The sequence below is a fragment of the Lissotriton vulgaris genome, chromosome 4_1 (assembly GCF_964263255.1).
Source record: "Lissotriton vulgaris chromosome 4_1, aLisVul1.2, whole genome shotgun sequence".
Lineage (NCBI taxonomy): Eukaryota > Metazoa > Chordata > Amphibia > Caudata > Salamandridae > Lissotriton > Lissotriton vulgaris.
In genome coordinates, this window is record NC_141691.1 from 538,149,707 (window position 1) to 538,173,074 (window position 23,368).

Genomic DNA, 23,368 nt, shown 5'->3' on the forward strand with positions numbered 1-23,368 from the left:
ACATGAGGGATTTTTCCATTGAGACAAAAGAGAGCGCATCAGTGCAGGGGCTTTTCTTACATTGATGAAAAGATAACTCAGTTGAATGCTCATAGTGTAAAGAGCTACAATGTGATTTGATTCTTTTCAGCTACATTCTCCATAACAGTGTTAAATGTGCAAACGTTTATCAGGACATGCAATTTACAAAATAATGATCATATTTGACTGAAGAATATTAAAACATTCTACATTTCCAAACTACTACAACCATTTCTCTGTCTCTCACATGGGTGGCTCCAAAGAGCAACGGTTGGCACTTTGGACTTTGCATGCAAAGGTACCAGTCCAATTCTTTGAGGTACTATTTTACTAATCTCAACCTTTTATATTTCTGTCATCTTTTGTTATTGATAGCTCCAATCCAATACCAGTAGGTTGAACGAGACAAATGTTGACTCCTTTCAAAATGTCCAACAGCTTGAACAAGTTACAGAAATACGAACTTTATAATACTTTTACATCAGATTCCTACACAAAATAGTGCGACATTACAAAATCCTATCCTGTTTTTCTCAAATGCATTTCAGAGGGCTGATTCCCAGCATTCCTTTTTGAAGATTTCTACACTATTGATAAGGCGAATATAGCACATTTTGAAAGAGATGTGTTCTTAAATCAAACCTAGAGAACCACAATGACGGTATCATTCAGATAGTACAAATGTTTTTTGTATATTAGTATGGAAATTGTGAAATAAAACATTTCTCATGCTGATTTTCAACAGTCGATCTGCAATCATGAAATATAAGCTTTTGCTTGGAGGCCTCAAAGGTACTGATCTAATTTTCTTTTTTAGAATTATTCACAGATCGTATGATATGCTTTGTACAAATCAACTATGCTGTTAGATCAAAATTGATTAAAAAGTGACTATCTCAATTTCAGGACATATAGAAGAGGAAGGAGAAGAAGCTCATGTTTCAAATGCGGAGAGGCAACAACTGTTCTTTATTTTCACCTCTATTAATTATACATATTTTTATAATGTATATATTTATATTTTCCGATAAAAATACATAGACATATAGCGATATATAGGGAGATACATACATATAAGTTGATACGTACAAGTTTATAAGTAAATGAGATGTTTTTCCAATTAATACTTCTAAGAACTGAATGGAAAAAAAATCGTAAAGTTTAGATAAGTCCCACTGAGCTTTGTACTTAGATCCCTGTTTTCAGAGTCCAGATTGACAAGCATAACACCATCAACCCACCTGTACCAGGTTGAGCTTTCCATTTTGGCAGAAGAGATTGCATTCACGGGGGAATCTTATCTTTTATTGCAAAATCTTATCTCACATAAAAAGTACTGTTCAACAGAGTCATAGCGTTACTTGAGTCCTTTGTGCAACATCCTTCCCTAACATAGTTCAATAGGCAAAAGTTGAACAGAATAGAAAAGTTATGTAATTCTGTTTGTCTTTGACTGTAGAAAATAAAAAATGTGAAATGTCCACATTGCTGCAGCAATTTGCTCCCCTGTCACATGGGAGGTTCCATGGTGTAATGGTTAGCACTTTGGACTTTGAATCCAAGGATCGGAGTTCAAATCTCGGTGGGACCACTTTCGTGACTTATGACCAAATCTTTTTCTGTCAAGTGTATTCATAAATATCATAAATCTAACACGGGTAGAGTGAAACATTAATTTATTGATTGTATTTTTAAAGTCTATTTGATGTGAGCAAATGATAGAACTTTTAGAAAACATGGAAATAAAATGGCTCAAAATAATGAGACATTTTGTGAGCTGACTCTGTTTTCTCAACTCATCACAAGAAGCTGATGCAAGATATTACTTGTTTAAATCGTACTGTTATTGATAAGGGGAACAAGGAACTTTTTAAATTGAAAGCCTTCATTAAAAGAAAACTTGAGGAATCAAATTGTGTATTTTGGGGACAGAAGAGATGAACTTTTAAATAACAATCTTGAAATTAAGACACACAGATATTTACACTCTGTTTTTCTAAAGTAGATCCATAACCACAAAGTAGAATCTTTCGAAAGACATGTCAAATGTATTAATCTGAATTCCTCTTTCAAAGAAATTCACAATTAAATGCACTGTGTAAGTTAAGAATGTTGTCAGATAAGAAATCAGCAAAATTAACTATCTTATTACTGATCATAAAGATGAGAAAGGAAAAGAACCTCTTGCATAAATTGTGGATGGGAAAGAACAGTTTTTAGTTTTCAGCTTCAGTACTTATGTTTATGAATAATTCATTTCTTTATATTGTATTATCGCTATCTAGATGGATATAGCCATCTGTACATAGATACATACTTATGCGTTGATAAGTTTCAGTATAAAACTTTGACGTTATGTTTTTCCAAGTCCAAATTCTAAGAAATTAGTGAAATATTAAATCTCATAATTCAAGCAGGTCCCACCCAGATTTGAACTCGGATCACTGGATTCAGAGTCCAGAGTGCTAACCATTACACCATGGAACCCTGCCATGCATGAAGGATTTTTCCATTGAGACAAAAGAGAGCGCATCAGTGCAGGGGCTTTTCTTACATTGATGAAAAGATAACTCAGTTGAATGCTCATAGTGTAAAGAGCTACAATGTGATTTGATTCTTTTCAGCTACATTCTCCATAACAGTGTTAAATGTGCAAACGTTTATCAGGACATGCAATTTACAAAATAATGATCATATTTGACTGAAGAATATTAAAACATTATACATTTCCAAACTACTACATCCATTTCGCTGTCTCTCACATGGGTGGCTCCAAAGAGCAACGGTTGGCACTTTGGACTTTGCATGCAAAGGTACCAGTCCAATTCTTTGAGGTACTATTTTACTAATCTCAACCTTTTACATTTCTGTCATCTTTTGTTATTGATAGTTCCAATCCAATACCAGTAGGTTGAACGAGACAAATGTTGACTCCTTTCAAAATGTCCAACAGCTTGAACAAGTTACAGAAATACGAACTTTATAATACTTTTACATCAGATTCCTACACAAAATAGTGCGACATTACAAAATCCTATCCTGTTTTTCTCAAATGCATTTCAGAGGGCTGATTCCCAGCATTCCTTTTTGAAGATTTCTACACTATTGATAATGCGAATATAGCACATTTTGAAAGAGATGTGTTCTTAAATCAAACCTAGAGAACCACAATGACGGTATCATTCAGATAGTACAAATGTTTTTTGTATATTAGTATGGAAATTGTGAAATAAAACATTTCTCATGCTGATTTTCAACAGTCGATCTGCAATCATGAAATATAAGCTTTTGCTTGGAGGCCTCAAAGGTACTGATCTAATTTTCTTTTTTAGAATTATTCACAGATCGTATGATATGCTTTGTACAAATCAACTATGCTGTTAGATCAAAATTGATTAAAAAGTGACTATCTCAATTTCAGGACATATAGAAGAGGAAGGAGAAGAAGCTCATGTTTCAAATGCGGAGAGGCAACAACTGTTCTTTATTTTCACCTCTATTAATTATACATATTTTTATAATGTATATATTTATATTTTCCGATAAAAATACATAGACATATAGCGATATATAGGGAGATACATACATATAAGTTGATACGTACAAGTTTATAAGTAAATGAGATGTTTTTCCAATTAATACTTCTAAGAACTGAATGGAAAAAAAATCGTAAAGTTTAGATAAGTCCCACTGAGCTTTGTACTTAGATCCCTGTTTTCAGAGTCCAGATTGACAAGCATAACACCATCAACCCACCTGTACCAGGTTGAGCTTTCCATTTTGGCAGAAGAGATTGCATTCACGGGGGAATCTTATCTTTTATTGCAAAATCGTATCTCACATAAAAAGTACTGTTCAACAGAGTCATAGCGTTACTTGAGTCCTTTGTGCAACATCCTTCCCTAACATAGTTCAATAGGCAAAAGTTGAACAGAATAGAAAAGTTATGTAATTCTGTTTGTCTTTGACTGTAGAAAATAAAAAATTTGAAATGTCCACATTGCTGCAGCAATTTGCTCCCCTGTTACATGGGAGGTTCCATGGTGTAATGGTTAGCACTTTGGACTTTGAATCCAAGGATCCGAGTTCAAATCTCGGTGGGACCACTTTCATGACTTATGACCAAATCTTTTTCTGTCAAGTGTATTCATAAATATCATAAATCTAACACGGGTAGAGTGAAACATTAATTTATTGATTGTATTTTTAAAGTCTATTTGATGTGAGCAAATGATAGAACTTTTAGAAAACCTGGAAATAAAATGGCTCAAAATAATGAGACATTTTGTGAGCTGACTCTGTTTTCTCAACTCATCACAAGAGGCTGATGCAAGATATTACTTGTTTAAATCTTACTGTTATTGATAAGGGGAACAAGGAACTTTTTTAATTGGAAAGCCTTCATTAAAACAAAACTTGAGGAATCAAATTGTGTATTTTGGGGACAGAAGAGATGAACTTTTAAATAACAATCTTGAAATTAAGACACACAGATATTTACACTCTGTTTTTCTAAAGTAGATCCATAACCACAAAGTAGAATCTTTCGAAAGACATGTCAAATGTATTAATCTGAATTCCTCTTTCAAAGAAATTCACAATTAAATGCACTGTGTAAGTTAAGAATGTTGTCAGATAAGAAATCAGCAAAATTAACTATCTTATTACTGATCATAAAGATGAGAAAGGAAAAGAACCTCTTGCTTAAATTGTGGATGGGAAAGAACAGTTTTTAGTTTTCAGCTTCAGTACTTATGTTTATGAATTTTTCATTTCTTTATATTGTATTATCGCTATCTAGATGGATATAGCCATCTGTACATAGATACATACTTATACGTTGATAAGTTACAGTATAAAACTTTGACGTTATGTTTTTCCAAGTCCAAATTCTAAGAAATTAGTGAAATATTAAATCTCATAATTCAAGTAGGTCCCACCGAGATTTGAACTCGGATCGCTGGATTCAGAGTCCAGAGTGCTAACCATTACACCATGGAACCCTGCCATACATGAGGGATTTTTCCATTGAGACAAAAGAGAGCGCATCAGTGCAGGGGCTTTTCTTACATTGATGAAAAGATAACTCAGTTGAATGCTCATAGTGTAAAGAGCTACAATGTGATTTGATTCTTTTCAGCTACATTCTCCATAACAGTGTTAAATGTGCAAACGTTTATCAGGACATGCAATTTACAAAATAATGATCATATTTGACTGAAGAATATTAAAACATTCTACATTTCCAAACTACTACAACCATTTCTCTGTCTCTCACATGGGTGGCTCCAAAGAGCAACGGTTGGCACTTTGGACTTTGCATGCAAAGGTACCAGTCCAATTCTTTGAGGTACTATTTTACTAATCTCAACCTTTTATATTTCTGTCATCTTTTGTTATTGATAGTTCCAATCCAATACCAGTAGGTTGAACGAGACAAATGTTGACTCCTTTCAAAATGTCCAACAGCTTGAACAAGTTACAGAAATACGAACTTTATAATACTTTTACATCAGATTCCTACACAAAATAGTGCGACATTACAAAATCCTATCCTGTTTTTCTCAAATGCATTTCAGAGGGCTGATTCCCAGCATTCCTTTTTGAAGATTTCTACACTATTGATAAGGCGAATATAGCACATTTTGAAAGAGATGTGTTCTTAAATCAAACCTAGAGAACCACAATGACGGTATCATTCAGATAGTACAAATGTTTTTTGTATATTAGTATGGAAATTGTGAAATAAAACATTTCTCATGCTGATTTTCAACAGTCGATCTGCAATCATGAAATATAAGCTTTTGCTTGGAGGCCTCAAAGGTACTGATCTAATTTTCTTTTTTAGAATTATTCACAGATCGTATGATATGCTTTGTACAAATCAACTATGCTGTTAGATCAAAATTGATTAAAAAGTGACTATCTCAATTTCAGGACATATAGAAGAGGAAGGAGAAGAAGCTCATGTTTCAAATGCGGAGAGGCAACAACTGTTCTTTATTTTCACCTCTATTAATTATACATATTTTTATAATGTATATATTTATATTTTCCGATAAAAATACATAGACATATAGCGATATATAGGGAGATACATACATATAAGTTGATACGTACAAGTTTATAAGTAAATGAGATGTTTTTCCAATTAATACTTCTAAGAACTGAATGGAAAAAAAATCGTAAAGTTTAGATAAGTCCCACTGAGCTTTGTACTTAGATCCCTGTTTTCAGAGTCCAGATTGACAAGCATAACACCATCAACCCACCTGTACCAGGTTGAGCTTTCCATTTTGGCAGAAGAGATTGCATTCACGGGGGAATCTTATCTTTTATTGCAAAATCTTATCTCACATAAAAAGTACTGTTCAACAGAGTCATAGCGTTACTTGAGTCCTTTGTGCAACATCCTTCCCTAACATAGTTCAATAGGCAAAAGTTGAACAGAATAGAAAAGTTATGTAATTCTGTTTGTCTTTGACTGTAGAAAATAAAAAATGTGAAATGTCCACATTGCTGCAGCAATTTGCTCCCCTGTCACATGGGAGGTTCCATGGTGTAATGGTTAGCACTTTGGACTTTGAATCCAAGGATCGGAGTTCAAATCTCGGTGGGACCACTTTCGTGACTTATGACCAAATCTTTTTCTGTCAAGTGTATTCATAAATATCATAAATCTAACACGGGTAGAGTGAAACATTAATTTATTGATTGTATTTTTAAAGTCTATTTGATGTGAGCAAATGATAGAACTTTTAGAAAACATGGAAATAAAATGGCTCAAAATAATGAGACATTTTGTGAGCTGACTCTGTTTTCTCAACTCATCACAAGAAGCTGATGCAAGATATTACTTGTTTAAATCGTACTGTTATTGATAAGGGGAACAAGGAACTTTTTAAATTGAAAGCCTTCATTAAAAGAAAACTTGAGGAATCAAATTGTGTATTTTGGGGACAGAAGAGATGAACTTTTAAATAACAATCTTGAAATTAAGACACACAGATATTTACACTCTGTTTTTCTAAAGTAGATCCATAACCACAAAGTAGAATCTTTCGAAAGACATGTCAAATGTATTAATCTGAATTCCTCTTTCAAAGAAATTCACAATTAAATGCACTGTGTAAGTTAAGAATGTTGTCAGATAAGAAATCAGCAAAATTAACTATCTTATTACTGATCATAAAGATGAGAAAGGAAAAGAACCTCTTGCATAAATTGTGGATGGGAAAGAACAGTTTTTAGTTTTCAGCTTCAGTACTTATGTTTATGAATAATTCATTTCTTTATATTGTATTATCGCTATCTAGATGGATATAGCCATCTGTACATAGATACATACTTATGCGTTGATAAGTTTCAGTATAAAACTTTGACGTTATGTTTTTCCAAGTCCAAATTCTAAGAAATTAGTGAAATATTAAATCTCATAATTCAAGCAGGTCCCACCGAGATTTGAACTCGGATCACTGGATTCAGAGTCCAGAGTGCTAACCATTACACCATGGAACCCTGCCATGCATGAAGGATTTTTCCATTGAGACAAAAGAGAGCGCATCAGTGCAGGGGCTTTTCTTACATTGATGAAAAGATAACTCAGTTGAATGCTCATAGTGTAAAGAGCTACAATGTGATTTGATTCTTTTCAGCTACATTCTCCATAACAGTGTTAAATGTGCAAACGTTTATCAGGACATGCAATTTACAAAATAATGATCATATTTGACTGAAGAATATTAAAACATTCTACATTTCCAAACTACTACATCCATTTCGCTGTCTCTCACATGGGTGGCTCCAAAGAGCAACGGTTGGCACTTTGGACTTTGCATGCAAAGGTACCAGTCCAATTCTTTGAGGTACTATTTTACTAATCTCAACCTTTTACATTTCTGTCATCTTTTGTTATTGATAGTTCCAATCCAATACCAGTAGGTTGAACGAGACAAATGTTGACTCCTTTCAAAATGTCCAACAGCTTGAACAAGTTACAGAAATACGAACTTTATAATACTTTTACATCAGATTCCTACACAAAATAGTGCGACATTACAAAATCCTATCCTGTTTTTCTCAAATGCATTTCAGAGGGCTGATTCCCAGCATTCCTTTTTGAAGATTTCTACACTATTGATAATGCGAATATAGCACATTTTGAAAGAGATGTGTTCTTAAATCAAACCTAGAGAACCACAATGACGGTATCATTCAGATAGTACAAATGTTTTTTGTATATTAGTATGGAAATTGTGAAATAAAACATTTCTCATGCTGATTTTCAACAGTCGATCTGCAATCATGAAATATAAGCTTTTGCTTGGAGGCCTCAAAGGTACTGATCTAATTTTCTTTTTTAGAATTATTCACAGATCGTATGATATGCTTTGTACAAATCAACTATGCTGTTAGATCAAAATTGATTAAAAAGTGACTATCTCAATTTCAGGACATATAGAAGAGGAAGGAGAAGAAGCTCATGTTTCAAATGCGGAGAGGCAACAACTGTTCTTTATTTTCACCTCTATTAATTATACATATTTTTATAATGTATATATTTATATTTTCCGATAAAAATACATAGACATATAGCGATATATAGGGAGATACATACATATAAGTTGATACGTACAAGTTTATAAGTAAATGAGATGTTTTTCCAATTAATACTTCTAAGAACTGAATGGAAAAAAAATCGTAAAGTTTAGATAAGTCCCACTGAGCTTTGTACTTAGATCCCTGTTTTCAGAGTCCAGATTGACAAGCATAACACCATCAACCCACCTGTACCAGGTTGAGCTTTCCATTTTGGCAGAAGAGATTGCATTCACGGGGGAATCTTATCTTTTATTGCAAAATCGTATCTCACATAAAAAGTACTGTTCAACAGAGTCATAGCGTTACTTGAGTCCTTTGTGCAACATCCTTCCCTAACATAGTTCAATAGGCAAAAGTTGAACAGAATAGAAAAGTTATGTAATTCTGTTTGTCTTTGACTGTAGAAAATAAAAAATTTGAAATGTCCACATTGCTGCAGCAATTTGCTCCCCTGTTACATGGGAGGTTTCATGGTGTAATGGTTAGCACTTTGGACTTTGAATCCAAGGATCCGAGTTCAAATCTCGGTGGGACCACTTTCATGACTTATGACCAAATCTTTTTCTGTCAAGTGTATTCATAAATATCATAAATCTAACACGGGTAGAGTGAAACATTAATTTATTGATTGTATTTTTAAAGTCTATTTGATGTGAGCAAATGATAGAACTTTTAGAAAACCTGGAAATAAAATGGCTCAAAATAATGAGACATTTTGTGAGCTGACTCTGTTTTCTCAACTCATCACAAGAGGCTGATGCAAGATATTACTTGTTTAAATCTTACTGTTATTGATAAGGGGAACAAGGAACTTTTTTAATTGGAAAGCCTTCATTAAAAGAAAACTTGAGGAATCAAATTGTGTATTTTGGGGACAGAAGAGATGAACTTTTAAATAACAATCTTGAAATTAAGACACACAGATATTTACACTCTGTTTTTCTAAAGTAGATCCATAACCACAAAGTAGAATCTTTCGAAAGACATGTCAAATGTATTAATCTGAATTCCTCTTTCAAAGAAATTCACAATTAAATGCACTGTGTAAGTTAAGAATGTTGTCAGATAAGAAATCAGCAAAATTAACTATCTTATTACTGATCATAAAGATGAGAAAGGAAAAGAACCTCTTGCTTAAATTGTGGATGGGAAAGAACAGTTTTTAGTTTTCAGCTTCAGTACTTATGTTTATGAATTTTTCATTTCTTTATATTGTATTATCGCTATCTAGATGGATATAGCCATCTGTACATAGATACATACTTATACGTTGATAAGTTACAGTATAAAACTTTGACGTTATGTTTTTCCAAGTCCAAATTCTAAGAAATTAGTGAAATATTAAATCTCATAATTCAAGTAGGTCCCACCGAGATTTGAACTCGGATCGCTGGATTCAGAGTCCAGAGTGCTAACCATTACACCATGGAACCCTGCCATACATGAGGGATTTTTCCATTGAGACAAAAGAGAGCGCATCAGTGCAGGGGCTTTTCTTACATTGATGAAAAGATAACTCAGTTGAATGCTCATAGTGTAAAGAGCTACAATGTGATTTGATTCTTTTCAGCTACATTCTCCATAACAGTGTTAAATGTGCAAACGTTTATCAGGACATGCAATTTACAAAATAATGATCATATTTGACTGAAGAATATTAAAACATTCTACATTTCCAAACTACTACAACCATTTCTCTGTCTCTCACATGGGTGGCTCCAAAGAGCAACGGTTGGCACTTTGGACTTTGCATGCAAAGGTACCAGTCCAATTCTTTGAGGTACTATTTTACTAATCTCAACCTTTTATATTTCTGTCATCTTTTGTTATTGATAGCTCCAATCCAATACCAGTAGGTTGAACGAGACAAATGTTGACTCCTTTCAAAATGTCCAACAGCTTGAACAAGTTACAGAAATACGAACTTTATAATACTTTTACATCAGATTCCTACACAAAATAGTGCGACATTACAAAATCCTATCCTGTTTTTCTCAAATGCATTTCAGAGGGCTGATTCCCAGCATTCCTTTTTGAAGATTTCTACACTATTGATAAGGCGAATATAGCACATTTTGAAAGAGATGTGTTCTTAAATCAAACCTAGAGAACCACAATGACGGTATCATTCAGATAGTACAAATGTTTTTTGTATATTAGTATGGAAATTGTGAAATAAAACATTTCTCATGCTGATTTTCAACAGTCGATCTGCAATCATGAAATATAAGCTTTTGCTTGGAGGCCTCAAAGGTACTGATCTAATTTTCTTTTTTAGAATTATTCACAGATCGTATGATATGCTTTGTACAAATCAACTATGCTGTTAGATCAAAATTGATTAAAAAGTGACTATCTCAATTTCAGGACATATAGAAGAGGAAGGAGAAGAAGCTCATGTTTCAAATGCGGAGAGGCAACAACTGTTCTTTATTTTCACCTCTATTAATTATACATATTTTTATAATGTATATATTTATATTTTCCGATAAAAATACATAGACATATAGCGATATATAGGGAGATACATACATATAAGTTGATACGTACAAGTTTATAAGTAAATGAGATGTTTTTCCAATTAATACTTCTAAGAACTGAATGGAAAAAAAATCGTAAAGTTTAGATAAGTCCCACTGAGCTTTGTACTTAGATCCCTGTTTTCAGAGTCCAGATTGACAAGCATAACACCATCAACCCACCTGTACCAGGTTGAGCTTTCCATTTTGGCAGAAGAGATTGCATTCACGGGGGAATCTTATCTTTTATTGCAAAATCTTATCTCACATAAAAAGTACTGTTCAACAGAGTCATAGCGTTACTTGAGTCCTTTGTGCAACATCCTTCCCTAACATAGTTCAATAGGCAAAAGTTGAACAGAATAGAAAAGTTATGTAATTCTGTTTGTCTTTGACTGTAGAAAATAAAAAATGTGAAATGTCCACATTGCTGCAGCAATTTGCTCCCCTGTCACATGGGAGGTTCCATGGTGTAATGGTTAGCACTTTGGACTTTGAATCCAAGGATCGGAGTTCAAATCTCGGTGGGACCACTTTCGTGACTTATGACCAAATCTTTTTCTGTCAAGTGTATTCATAAATATCATAAATCTAACACGGGTAGAGTGAAACATTAATTTATTGATTGTATTTTTAAAGTCTATTTGATGTGAGCAAATGATAGAACTTTTAGAAAACATGGAAATAAAATGGCTCAAAATAATGAGACATTTTGTGAGCTGACTCTGTTTTCTCAACTCATCACAAGAAGCTGATGCAAGATATTACTTGTTTAAATCGTACTGTTATTGATAAGGGGAACAAGGAACTTTTTAAATTGAAAGCCTTCATTAAAAGAAAACTTGAGGAATCAAATTGTGTATTTTGGGGACAGAAGAGATGAACTTTTAAATAACAATCTTGAAATTAAGACACACAGATATTTACACTCTGTTTTTCTAAAGTAGATCCATAACCACAAAGTAGAATCTTTCGAAAGACATGTCAAATGTATTAATCTGAATTCCTCTTTCAAAGAAATTCACAATTAAATGCACTGTGTAAGTTAAGAATGTTGTCAGATAAGAAATCAGCAAAATTAACTATCTTATTACTGATCATAAAGATGAGAAAGGAAAAGAACCTCTTGCATAAATTGTGGATGGGAAAGAACAGTTTTTAGTTTTCAGCTTCAGTACTTATGTTTATGAATAATTCATTTCTTTATATTGTATTATCGCTATCTAGATGGATATAGCCATCTGTACATAGATACATACTTATGCGTTGATAAGTTTCAGTATAAAACTTTGACGTTATGTTTTTCCAAGTCCAAATTCTAAGAAATTAGTGAAATATTAAATCTCATAATTCAAGCAGGTCCCACCGAGATTTGAACTCGGATCACTGGATTCAGAGTCCAGAGTGCTAACCATTACACCATGGAACCCTGCCATGCATGAATGATTTTTCCATTGAGACAAAAGAGAGCGCATCAGTGCAGGGGCTTTTCTTACATTGATGAAAAGATAACTCAGTTGAATGCTCATAGTGTAAAGAGCTACAATGTGATTTGATTCTTTTCAGCTACATTCTCCATAACAGTGTTAAATGTGCAAACGTTTATCAGGACATGCAATTTACAAAATAATGATCATATTTGACTGAAGAATATTAAAACATTCTACATTTCCAAACTACTACATCCATTTCGCTGTCTCTCACATGGGTGGCTCCAAAGAGCAACGGTTGGCACTTTGGACTTTGCATGCAAAGGTACCAGTCCAATTCTTTGAGGTACTATTTTACTAATCTCAACCTTTTACATTTCTGTCATCTTTTGTTATTGATAGTTCCAATCCAATACCAGTAGGTTGAACGAGACAAATGTTGACTCCTTTCAAAATGTCCAACAGCTTGAACAAGTTACGGAAATACGAACTTTATAATACTTTTACATCAGATTCCTACACAAAATAGTGCGACATTACAAAATCCTATCCTGTTTTTCTCAAATGCATTTCAGAGGGCTGATTCCCAGCATTCCTTTTTGAAGATTTCTACACTATTGATAATGCGAATATAGCACATTTTGAAAGAGATGTGTTCTTAAATCAAACCTAGAGAACCACAATGACGGTATCATTCAGATAGTACAAATGTTTTTTGTATATTAGTATGGAAATTGTGAAATAAAACATTTCTCATGCTGATTTTCAACAGTCGATCTGCAATCATGAAATATAAGCTTTTGCTTGGAGGCCTCAAAGGTACTGATCTAATTTTCTTTTTTAGAATTATTCACAGATCGTATGATATGCTTTGTACAAATCAACTATGCTGTTAGATCAAAATTGATTAAAAAGTGACTATCTCAATTTCAGGACATATAGAAGAGGAAGGAGAAGAAGCTCATGTTTCAAATGCGGAGAGGCAACAACTGTTCTTTATTTTCACCTCTATTAATTATACATATTTTTATAATGTATATATTTATATTTTCCGATAAAAATACATAGACATATAGCGATATATAGGGAGATACATACATATAAGTTGATACGTACAAGTTTATAAGTAAATGAGATGTTTTTCCAATTAATACTTCTAAGAACTGAATGGAAAAAAAATCGTAAAGTTTAGATAAGTCCCACTGAGCTTTGTACTTAGATCCCTGTTTTCAGAGTCCAGATTGACAAGCATAACACCATCAACCCACCTGTACCAGGTTGAGCTTTCCATTTTGGCAGAAGAGATTGCATTCACGGGGGAATCTTATCTTTTATTGCAAAATCGTATCTCACATAAAAAGTACTGTTCAACAGAGTCATAGCGTTACTTGAGTCCTTTGTGCAACATCCTTCCCTAACATAGTTCAATAGGCAAAAGTTGAACAGAATAGAAAAGTTATGTAATTCTGTTTGTCTTTGACTGTAGAAAATAAAAAATTTGAAATGTCCACATTGCTGCAGCAATTTGCTCCCCTGTTACATGGGAGGTTTCATGGTGTAATGGTTAGCACTTTGGACTTTGAATCCAAGGATCCGAGTTCAAATCTCGGTGGGACCACTTTCATGACTTATGACCAAATCTTTTTCTGTCAAGTGTATTCATAAATATCATAAATCTAACACGGGTAGAGTGAAACATTAATTTATTGATTGTATTTTTAAAGTCTATTTGATGTGAGCAAATGATAGAACTTTTAGAAAACCTGGAAATAAAATGGCTCAAAATAATGAGACATTTTGTGAGCTGACTCTGTTTTCTCAACTCATCACAAGAGGCTGATGCAAGATATTACTTGTTTAAATCTTACTGTTATTGATAAGGGGAACAAGGAACTTTTTTAATTGGAAAGCCTTCATTAAAAGAAAACTTGAGGAATCAAATTGTGTATTTTGGGGACAGAAGAGATGAACTTTTAAATAACAATCTTGAAATTAAGACACACAGATATTTACACTCTGTTTTTCTAAAGTAGATCCATAACCACAAAGTAGAATCTTTCGAAAGACATGTCAAATGTATTAATCTGAATTCCTCTTTCAAAGAAATTCACAATTAAATGCACTGTGTAAGTTAAGAATGTTGTCAGATAAGAAATCAGCAAAATTAACTATCTTATTACTGATCATAAAGATGAGAAAGGAAAAGAACCTCTTGCTTAAATTGTGGATGGGAAAGAACAGTTTTTAGTTTTCAGCTTCAGTACTTATGTTTATGAATTTTTCATTTCTTTATATTGTATTATCGCTATCTAGATGGATATAGCCATCTGTACATAGATACATACTTATACGTTGATAAGTTACAGTATAAAACTTTGACGTTATGTTTTTCCAAGTCCAAATTCTAAGAAATTAGTGAAATATTAAATCTCATAATTCAAGTAGGTCCCACCGAGATTTGAACTCGGATCGCTGGATTCAGAGTCCAGAGTGCTAACCATTACACCATGGAACCCTGCCATACATGAGGGATTTTTCCATTGAGACAAAAGAGAGCGCATCAGTGCAGGGGCTTTTCTTACATTGATGAAAAGATAACTCAGTTGAATGCTCATAGTGTAAAGAGCTACAATGTGATTTGATTCTTTTCAGCTACATTCTCCATAACAGTGTTAAATGTGCAAACGTTTATCAGGACATGCAATTTACAAAATAATGATCATATTTGACTGAAGAATATTAAAACATTCTACATTTCCAAACTACTACAACCATTTCTCTGTCTCTCACATGGGTGGCTCCAAAGAGCAACGGTTGGCACTTTGGACTTTGCATGCAAAGGTACCAGTCCAATTCTTTGAGGTACTATTTTACTAATCTCAACCTTTTATATTTCTGTCATCTTTTGTTATTGATAGCTCCAATCCAATACCAGTAGGTTGAACAAGACAAATGTTGACTCCTTTCAAAATGTCCAACAGCTTGAACAAGTTACAGAAATACGAACTTTATAATACTTTTACATCAGATTCCTACACAAAATAGTGCGACATTACAAAATCCTATCCTGTTTTTCTCAAATGCATTTCAGAGGGCTGATTCCCAGCATTCCTTTTTGAAGATTTCTACACTATTGATAAGGCGAATATAGCACATTTTGAAAGAGATGTGTTCTTAAATCAAACCTAGAGAACCACAATGACGGTATCATTCAGATAGTACAAATGTTTTTTGTATATTAGTATGGAAATTGTGAAATAAAACATTTCTCATGCTGATTTTCAACAGTCGATCTGCAATCATGAAATATAAGCTTTTGCTTGGAGGCCTCAAAGGTACTGATCTAATTTTCTTTTTTAGAATTATTCACAGATCGTATGATATGCTTTGTACAAATCAACTATGCTGTTAGGTCAAAATTGATTAAAAAGTGACTATCTCAATTTCAGGACATATAGAAGAGGAAGGAGAAGAAGCTCATGTTTCAAATGCGGAGAGGCAACAACTGTTCTTTATTTTCACCTCTATTAATTATACATATTTTTATAATGTATATATTTATATTTTCCGATAAAAATACATAGACATATAGCGATATATAGGGAGATACATACATATAAGTTGATACGTACAAGTTTATAAGTAAATGAGATGTTTTTCCAATTAATACTTCTAAGAACTGAATGGAAAAAAAATCGTAAAGTTTAGATAAGTCCCACTGAGCTTTGTACTTAGATCCCTGTTTTCAGAGTCCAGATTGACAAGCATAACACCATCAACCCACCTGTACCAGGTTGAGCTTTCCATTTTGGCAGAAGAGATTGCATTCACGGGGGAATCTTATCTTTTAATGCAAAATCTTATCTCACATAAAAAGTACTGTTCAACAGAGTCATAGCGTTACTTGAGTCCTTTGTGCAACATCCTTCCCTAACATAGTTCAATAGGCAAAAGTTGAACAGAATAGAAAAGTTATGTAATTCTGTTTGTCTTTGACTGTAGAAAATAAAAAATGTGAAATGTCCACATTGCTGCAGCAATTTGCTCCCCTGTCACATGGGAGGTTCCATGGTGTAATGGTTAGCACTTTGGACTTTGAATCCAAGGATCGGAGTTCAAATCTCGGTGGGACCACTTTCGTGACTTATGACCAAATCTTTTTCTGTCAAGTGTATTCATAAATATCATAAATCTAACACGGGTAGAGTGAAACATTAATTTATTGATTGTATTTTTAAAGTCTATTTGATGTGAGCAAATGATAGAACTTTTAGAAAACATGGAAATAAAATGGCTCAAAATAATGAGACATTTTGTGAGCTGACTCTGTTTTCTCAACTCATCACAAGAAGCTGATGCAAGATATTACTTGTTTAAATCTTACTGTTATTGATAAGGGGAACAAGGAACTTTTTAAATTGGAAAGCCTTCATTAAAAGAAAACTTGAGGAATCAAATTGTGTATTTTGGGGACAGAAGAGATGAACTTTTAAATAACAATCTTGAAATTAAGACACACAGATATTTACACTCTGTTTTTCTAAAGTAGATCCATAACCACAAAGTAGAATCTTTCGAAAGACATGTCAAATGTATTAATCTGAATTCCTCTTTCAAAGAAATTCACAATTAAATGCACTGTGTAAGTTAAGAATGTTGTCAGATAAGAAATCAGCAAAATTAACTATCTTATTACTGATCATAAAGATGAGAAAGGAAAAGAACCTCTTGCATAAATTGTGGATGGGAAAGAACAGTTTTTAGTTCTCAGCTTCAGTACTTATGTTTATGAATAATTCATTTCTTTATATTGTATTATCGCTATCTAGATGGATATAGCCATCTGTACATAGATACATACTTATACGTTGATAAGTTACAGTATAAAACTTTGACGTTATGTTTTTCCAAGTCCAAATTCTAAGAAATTAGTGAAATATTAAATCTCATAATTCAAGCAGGTCCCACCGAGATTTGAACTCGGATCACTGGATTCAGAGTCCAGAGTGCTAACCATTACACCATGGAACCCTGCCATGCATGAAGGATTTTTCCATTGAGACAAAAGAGAGCGCATCAGTGCAGGGGCTTTTCTTACATTGATGAAAAGATAACTCAGTTGAATGCTCATAGTGTAAAGAGCTACAATGTGATTTGATTCTTTTCAGCTACATTCTCCATAACAGTGTTAAATGTGCAAACGTTTATCAGGACATGCAATTTACAAAATAATGATCATATTTGACTGAAGAATATTAAAACATTCTACATTTCCAAACTACTACATCCATTTCGCTGTCTCTCACATGGGTGGCTCCAAAGAGCAACGGTTGGCACTTTGGACTTTGCATGCAAAGGTACCAGTCCAATTCTTTGAGGTACTATTTTACTAATCTCAACCTTTTACATTTCTGTCATCTTTTGTTATTGATAGTTCCAATCCAATACCAGTAGGTTGAACGAGACAAATGTTGACTCCTTTCAAAATGTCCAACAGCTTGAACAAGTTACAGAAATACGAACTTTATAATACTTTTACATCAGATTCCTACACAAAATAGTGCGACATTACAAAATCCTATCCTGTTTTTCTCAAATGCATTTCAGAGGGCTGATTCCCAGCATTCCTTTTTGAAGATTTCTACACTATTGATAAGGCGAATATAGCACATTTTGAAAGAGATGTGTTCTTAAATCAAACCTAGAGAACCACAATGACGGTATCATTCAGATAGTACAAATGTTTTTTGTATATTAGTATGGAAATTGTGAAATAAAACATTTCTCATGCTGATTTTCAACAGTCGATCTGCAATCATGAAATATAAGCTTTTGCTTGGAGGCCTCAAAGGTACTGATCTAATTTTCTTTTTTAGAATTATTCACAGATCGTATGATATGCTTTGTACAAATCAACTATGCTGTTAGATCAAAATTGATTAAAAAGTGACTATCTCAATTTCAGGACATATAGAAGAGGAAGGAGAAGAAGCTCATGTTTCAAATGCGGAGAGGCAACAACTGTTCTTTATTTTCACCTCTATTAATTATACATATTTTTATAATGTATATATTTATATTTTCCGATAAAAATACATAGACATATAGCGATATATAGGGAGATACATACATATAAGTTGATACGTACAAGTTTATAAGTAAATGAGATGTTTTTCCAATTAATACTTCTAAGAACTGAATGGAAAAAAAATCGTAAAGTTTAGATAAGTCTCACTGAGCTTTGTACTTAGATCCCTGTTTTCAGAGTCCAGATTGACAAGCATAACACCATCAACCCACCTGTACCAGGTTGAGCTTTCCATTTTGGCAGAAGAGATTGCATTCACGGGGGAATCTTATCTTTTATTGCAAAATCGTATCTCACATAAAAAGTACTGTTCAACAGAGTCATAGCGTTACTTGAGTCCTTTGTGCAACATCCTTCCCTAACATAGTTCAATAGGCAAAAGTTGAACAGAATAGAAAAGTTATGTAATTCTGTTTGTCTTTGACTGTAGAAAATAAAAAATTTGAAATGTCCACATTGCTGCAGCAATTTGCTCCCCTGTCACATGGGAGGTTCCATGGTGTAATGGTTAGCACTTTGGACTTTGAATCCAAGGATCCGAGTTCAAATCTCGGTGGGACCACTTTCATGACTTATGACCAAATCTTTTTCTGTCAAGTGTATTCATAAATATCATAAATCTAACACGGGTAGAGTGAAACATTAATTTATTGATTGTATTTTTAAAGTCTATTTGATGTGAGCAAATGATAGAACTTTTAGAAAACCTGGAAATAAAATGGCTCAAAATAATGAGACATTTTGTGAGCTGACTCTGTTTTCTCAACTCATCACAAGAGGCTGATGCAAGATATTACTTGTTTAAATCTTACTGTTATTGATAAGGGGAACAAGGAACTTTTTTAATTGGAAAGCCTTCATTAAAAGAAAACTTGAGGAATCTAATTGTGTATTTTGGGGACAGAAGAGATGAACTTTTAAATAACAATCTTGAAATTAAGACACACAGATATTTACACTCTGTTTTTCTAAAGTAGATCCATAACCACAAAGTAGAATCTTTCGAAAGACATGTCAAATGTATTAATCTAAATTCCTCTTTCAAAGAAATTCACAATTAAATGCACTGTGTAAGTTAAGAATGTTGTCAGATAAGAAATCAGCAAAATTAACTATCTTATTACTGATCATAAAGATGAGAAAGGAAAAGAACCTCTTGCTTAAATTGTGGATGGGAAAGAACAGTTTTTAGTTTTCAGCTTCAGTACTTATGTTTATGAATTTTTCATTTCTTTATATTGTATTATCGCTATCTAGATGGATATAGCCATCTGTACATAGATACATACTTATACGTTGATAAGTTACAGTATAAAACTTTGACGTTATGTTTTTCCAAGTCCAAATTCTAAGAAATTAGTGAAATATTAAATCTCAAAATTCAAGTAGGTCCCACCGAGATTTGAACTCGGATCGCTGGATTCAGAGTCCAGAGTGCTAACCATTACACCATGGAACCCTGCCATACATGAGGGATTTTTCCATTGAGACAAAAGAGAGCGCATCAGTGCAGGGGCTTTTCTTACATTGATGAAAAGATAACTCAGTTGAATGCTCATAGTGTAAAGAGCTACAATGTGATTTGATTCTTTTCAGCTACATTCTCCATAACAGTGTTAAATGTGCAAACGTTTATCAGGACATGCAATTTACAAAATAATGATCATATTTGACTGAAGAATATTAAAACATTCTACATTTCCAAACTACTACATCCATTTCTCTGTCTCTCACATGGGTGGCTCCAAAGAGCAACGGTTGGCACTTTGGACTTTGCATGCAAAGGTACCAGTCCAATTCTTTGAGGTACTATTTTACTAATCTCAACCTTTTATATTTCTGTCATCTTTTGTTATTGATAGCTCCAATCCAATACCAGTAGGTTGAACGAGACAAATGTTGACTCCTTTCAAAATGTCCAACAGCTTGAACAAGTTACAGAAATACGAACTTTATAATACTTTTACATCAGATTCCTACACAAAATAGTGCGACATTACAAAATCCTATCCTGTTTTTCTCAAATGCATTTCAGAGGGCTGATTCCCAGCATTCCTTTTTGAAGATTTCTACACTATTGATAAGGCGAATATAGCACATTTTGAAAGAGATGTGTTCTTAAATCAAACCTAGAGAACCACAATGACGGTATCATTCAGATAGTACAAATGTTTTTTGTATATTAGTATGGAAATTGTGAAATAAAACATTTCTCATGCTGATTTTCAACAGTCGATCTGCAATCATGAAATATAAGCTTTTGCTTGGAGGCCTCAAAGGTACTGATCTAATTTTCTTTTTTAGAATTATTCACAGATCGTATGATATGCTTTGTACAAATCAACTATGCTGTTAGATCAAAATTGATTAAAAAGTGACTATCTCAATTTCAGGACATATAGAAGAGGAAGGAGAAGAAGCTCATGTTTCAAATGCGGAGAGGCAACAACTGTTCTTTATTTTCACCTCTATTAATTATACATATTTTTATAATGTATATATTTATATTTTCCGATAAAAATACATAGACATATAGCGATATATAGGGAGATACATACATATAAGTTGATACGTACAAGTTTATAAGTAAATGAGATGTTTTTCCAATTAATACTTCTAAGAACTGAATGGAAAAAAAATCGTAAAGTTTAGATAAGTCCCACTGAGCTTTGTACTTAGATCCCTGTTTTCAGAGTCCAGATTGACAAGCATAACACCATCAACCCACCTGTACCAGGTTGAGCTTTCCATTTTGGCAGAAGAGATTGCATTCACGGGGGAATCTTATCTTTTAATGCAAAATCTTATCTCACATAAAAAGTACTGTTCAACAGAGTCATAGCGTTACTTGAGTCCTTTGTGCAACATCCTTCCCTAACATAGTTCAATAGGCAAAAGTTGAACAGAATAGAAAAGTTATGTAATTCTGTTTGTCTTTGACTGTAGAAAATAAAAAATGTGAAATGTCCACATTGCTGCAGCAATTTGCTCCCCTGTCACATGGGAGGTTCCATGGTGTAATGGTTAGCACTTTGGACTTTGAATCCAAGGATCGGAGTTCAAATCTCGGTGGGACCACTTTCGTGACTTATGACCAAATCTTTTTCTGTCAAGTGTATTCATAAATATCATAAATCTAACACGGGTAGAGTGAAACATTAATTTATTGATTGTATTTTTAAAGTCTATTTGATGTGAGCAAATGATAGAACTTTTAGAAAACATGGAAATAAAATGGCTCAAAATAATGAGACATTTTGTGAGCTGACTCTGTTTTCTCAACTCATCACAAGAAGCTGATGCAAGATATTACTTGTTTAAATCTTACTGTTATTGATAAGGGGAACAAGGAACTTTTTAAATTGGAAAGCCTTCATTAAAAGAAAACTTGAGGAATCAAATTGTGTATTTTGGGGACAGAAGAGATGAACTTTTAAATAACAATCTTGAAATTAAGACACACAGATATTTACACTCTGTTTTTCTAAAGTAGATCCATAACCACAAAGTAGAATCTTTCGAAAGACATGTCAAATGTATTAATCTGAATTCCTCTTTCAAAGAAATTCACAATTAAATGCACTGTGTAAGTTAAGAATGTTGTCAGATAAGAAATCAGCAAAATTAACTATCTTATTACTGATCATGAAGATGAGAAAGGAAAAGAACCTCTTGCATAAATTGTGGATGGGAAAGAACAGTTTTTAGTTTTCAGCTTCAGTACTTATGTTTATGAATAATTCATTTCTTTATATTGTATTATCGCTATCTAGATGGATATAGCCATCTGTACATAGATACATACTTATACGTTGATAAGTTTCAGTATAAAACTTTGACGTTATGTTTTTCCAAGTCCAAATTCTAAGAAATTAGTGAAATATTAAATCTCATAATTCAAGCAGGTCCCACCGAGATTTGAACTCGGATCACTGGATTCAGAGTCCAGAGTGCTAACCATTACACCATGGAACCCTGCCATGCATGAAGGATTTTTCCATTGAGACAAAAGAGAGCGCATCAGTGCAGGGGCTTTTCTTACATTGATGAAAAGATAACTCAGTTGAATGCTCATAGTGTAAAGAGCTACAATGTGATTTGATTCTTTTCAGCTACATTCTCCATAACAGTGTTAAATGTGCAAACGTTTATCAGGACATGCAATTTACAAAATAATGATCATATTTGACTGAAGAATATTAAAACATTCTACATTTCCAAACTACTACATCCATTTCGCTGTCTCTCACATGGGTGGCTCCAAAGAGCAACGGTTGGCACTTTGGACTTTGCATGCAAAGGTACCAGTCCAATTCTTTGAGGTACTATTTTACTAATCTCAACCTTTTACATTTCTGTCATCTTTTGTTATTGATAGTTCCAATCCAATACCAGTAGGTTGAACGAGACAAATGTTGACTCCTTTCAAAATGTCCAACAGCTTGAACAAGTTACAGAAATACGAACTTTATAATACTTTTACATCAGATTCCTACACAAAATAGTGCGACATTACAAAATCCTATCCTGTTTTTCTCAAATGCATTTCAGAGGGCTGATTCCCAGCATTCCTTTTTGAAGATTTCTACACTATTGATAAGGCGAATATAGCACATTTTGAAAGAGATGTGTTCTTAAATCAAACCTAGAGAACCACAATGACGGTATCATTCAGATAGTACAAATGTTTTTTGTATATTAGTATGGAA

General features: G+C 33.3%; 12 non-coding genes across 12 annotated transcripts; 4 read left to right on the plus strand and 8 right to left on the minus strand.

Annotated features, from left to right (window-relative positions):
* The first annotated feature begins 4,055 nt into the window (after window positions 1-4,055).
* On the plus strand, window positions 4,056-4,127 carry TRNAQ-UUG (transfer RNA glutamine (anticodon UUG)). The gene has a single exon. It is a non-coding gene; the product is annotated as a tRNA-Gln (tRNA).
* An 825-nt stretch (window positions 4,128-4,952) lies between these two features.
* TRNAQ-CUG (transfer RNA glutamine (anticodon CUG)) lies at window positions 4,953-5,024 on the minus strand. Its single transcript has one exon. It is a non-coding gene; the product is annotated as a tRNA-Gln (tRNA).
* Window positions 5,025-7,467: 2,443 nt separating this feature from the next.
* TRNAQ-CUG (transfer RNA glutamine (anticodon CUG)) lies at window positions 7,468-7,539 on the minus strand. Its single transcript has one exon. It is a non-coding gene; the product is annotated as a tRNA-Gln (tRNA).
* A 1,547-nt stretch (window positions 7,540-9,086) lies between these two features.
* On the plus strand, window positions 9,087-9,158 carry TRNAQ-UUG (transfer RNA glutamine (anticodon UUG)). Its single transcript has one exon. It is a non-coding gene; the product is annotated as a tRNA-Gln (tRNA).
* An 825-nt stretch (window positions 9,159-9,983) lies between these two features.
* On the minus strand, window positions 9,984-10,055 carry TRNAQ-CUG (transfer RNA glutamine (anticodon CUG)). Its single transcript has one exon. It is a non-coding gene; the product is annotated as a tRNA-Gln (tRNA).
* A 2,443-nt stretch (window positions 10,056-12,498) lies between these two features.
* TRNAQ-CUG (transfer RNA glutamine (anticodon CUG)) lies at window positions 12,499-12,570 on the minus strand. Its single transcript has one exon. It is a non-coding gene; the product is annotated as a tRNA-Gln (tRNA).
* A 1,547-nt stretch (window positions 12,571-14,117) lies between these two features.
* On the plus strand, window positions 14,118-14,189 carry TRNAQ-UUG (transfer RNA glutamine (anticodon UUG)). Its single transcript has one exon. It is a non-coding gene; the product is annotated as a tRNA-Gln (tRNA).
* Window positions 14,190-15,014: 825 nt separating this feature from the next.
* TRNAQ-CUG (transfer RNA glutamine (anticodon CUG)) lies at window positions 15,015-15,086 on the minus strand. Its single transcript has one exon. It is a non-coding gene; the product is annotated as a tRNA-Gln (tRNA).
* Window positions 15,087-17,530: 2,444 nt separating this feature from the next.
* Window positions 17,531-17,602, minus strand: TRNAQ-CUG (transfer RNA glutamine (anticodon CUG)). The gene has a single exon. It is a non-coding gene; the product is annotated as a tRNA-Gln (tRNA).
* Window positions 17,603-19,149: 1,547 nt separating this feature from the next.
* Window positions 19,150-19,221, plus strand: TRNAQ-UUG (transfer RNA glutamine (anticodon UUG)). Its single transcript has one exon. It is a non-coding gene; the product is annotated as a tRNA-Gln (tRNA).
* An 825-nt stretch (window positions 19,222-20,046) lies between these two features.
* Window positions 20,047-20,118, minus strand: TRNAQ-CUG (transfer RNA glutamine (anticodon CUG)). The gene has a single exon. It is a non-coding gene; the product is annotated as a tRNA-Gln (tRNA).
* A 2,444-nt stretch (window positions 20,119-22,562) lies between these two features.
* On the minus strand, window positions 22,563-22,634 carry TRNAQ-CUG (transfer RNA glutamine (anticodon CUG)). The gene has a single exon. It is a non-coding gene; the product is annotated as a tRNA-Gln (tRNA).
* Window positions 22,635-23,368: the final 734 nt, after the last annotated feature.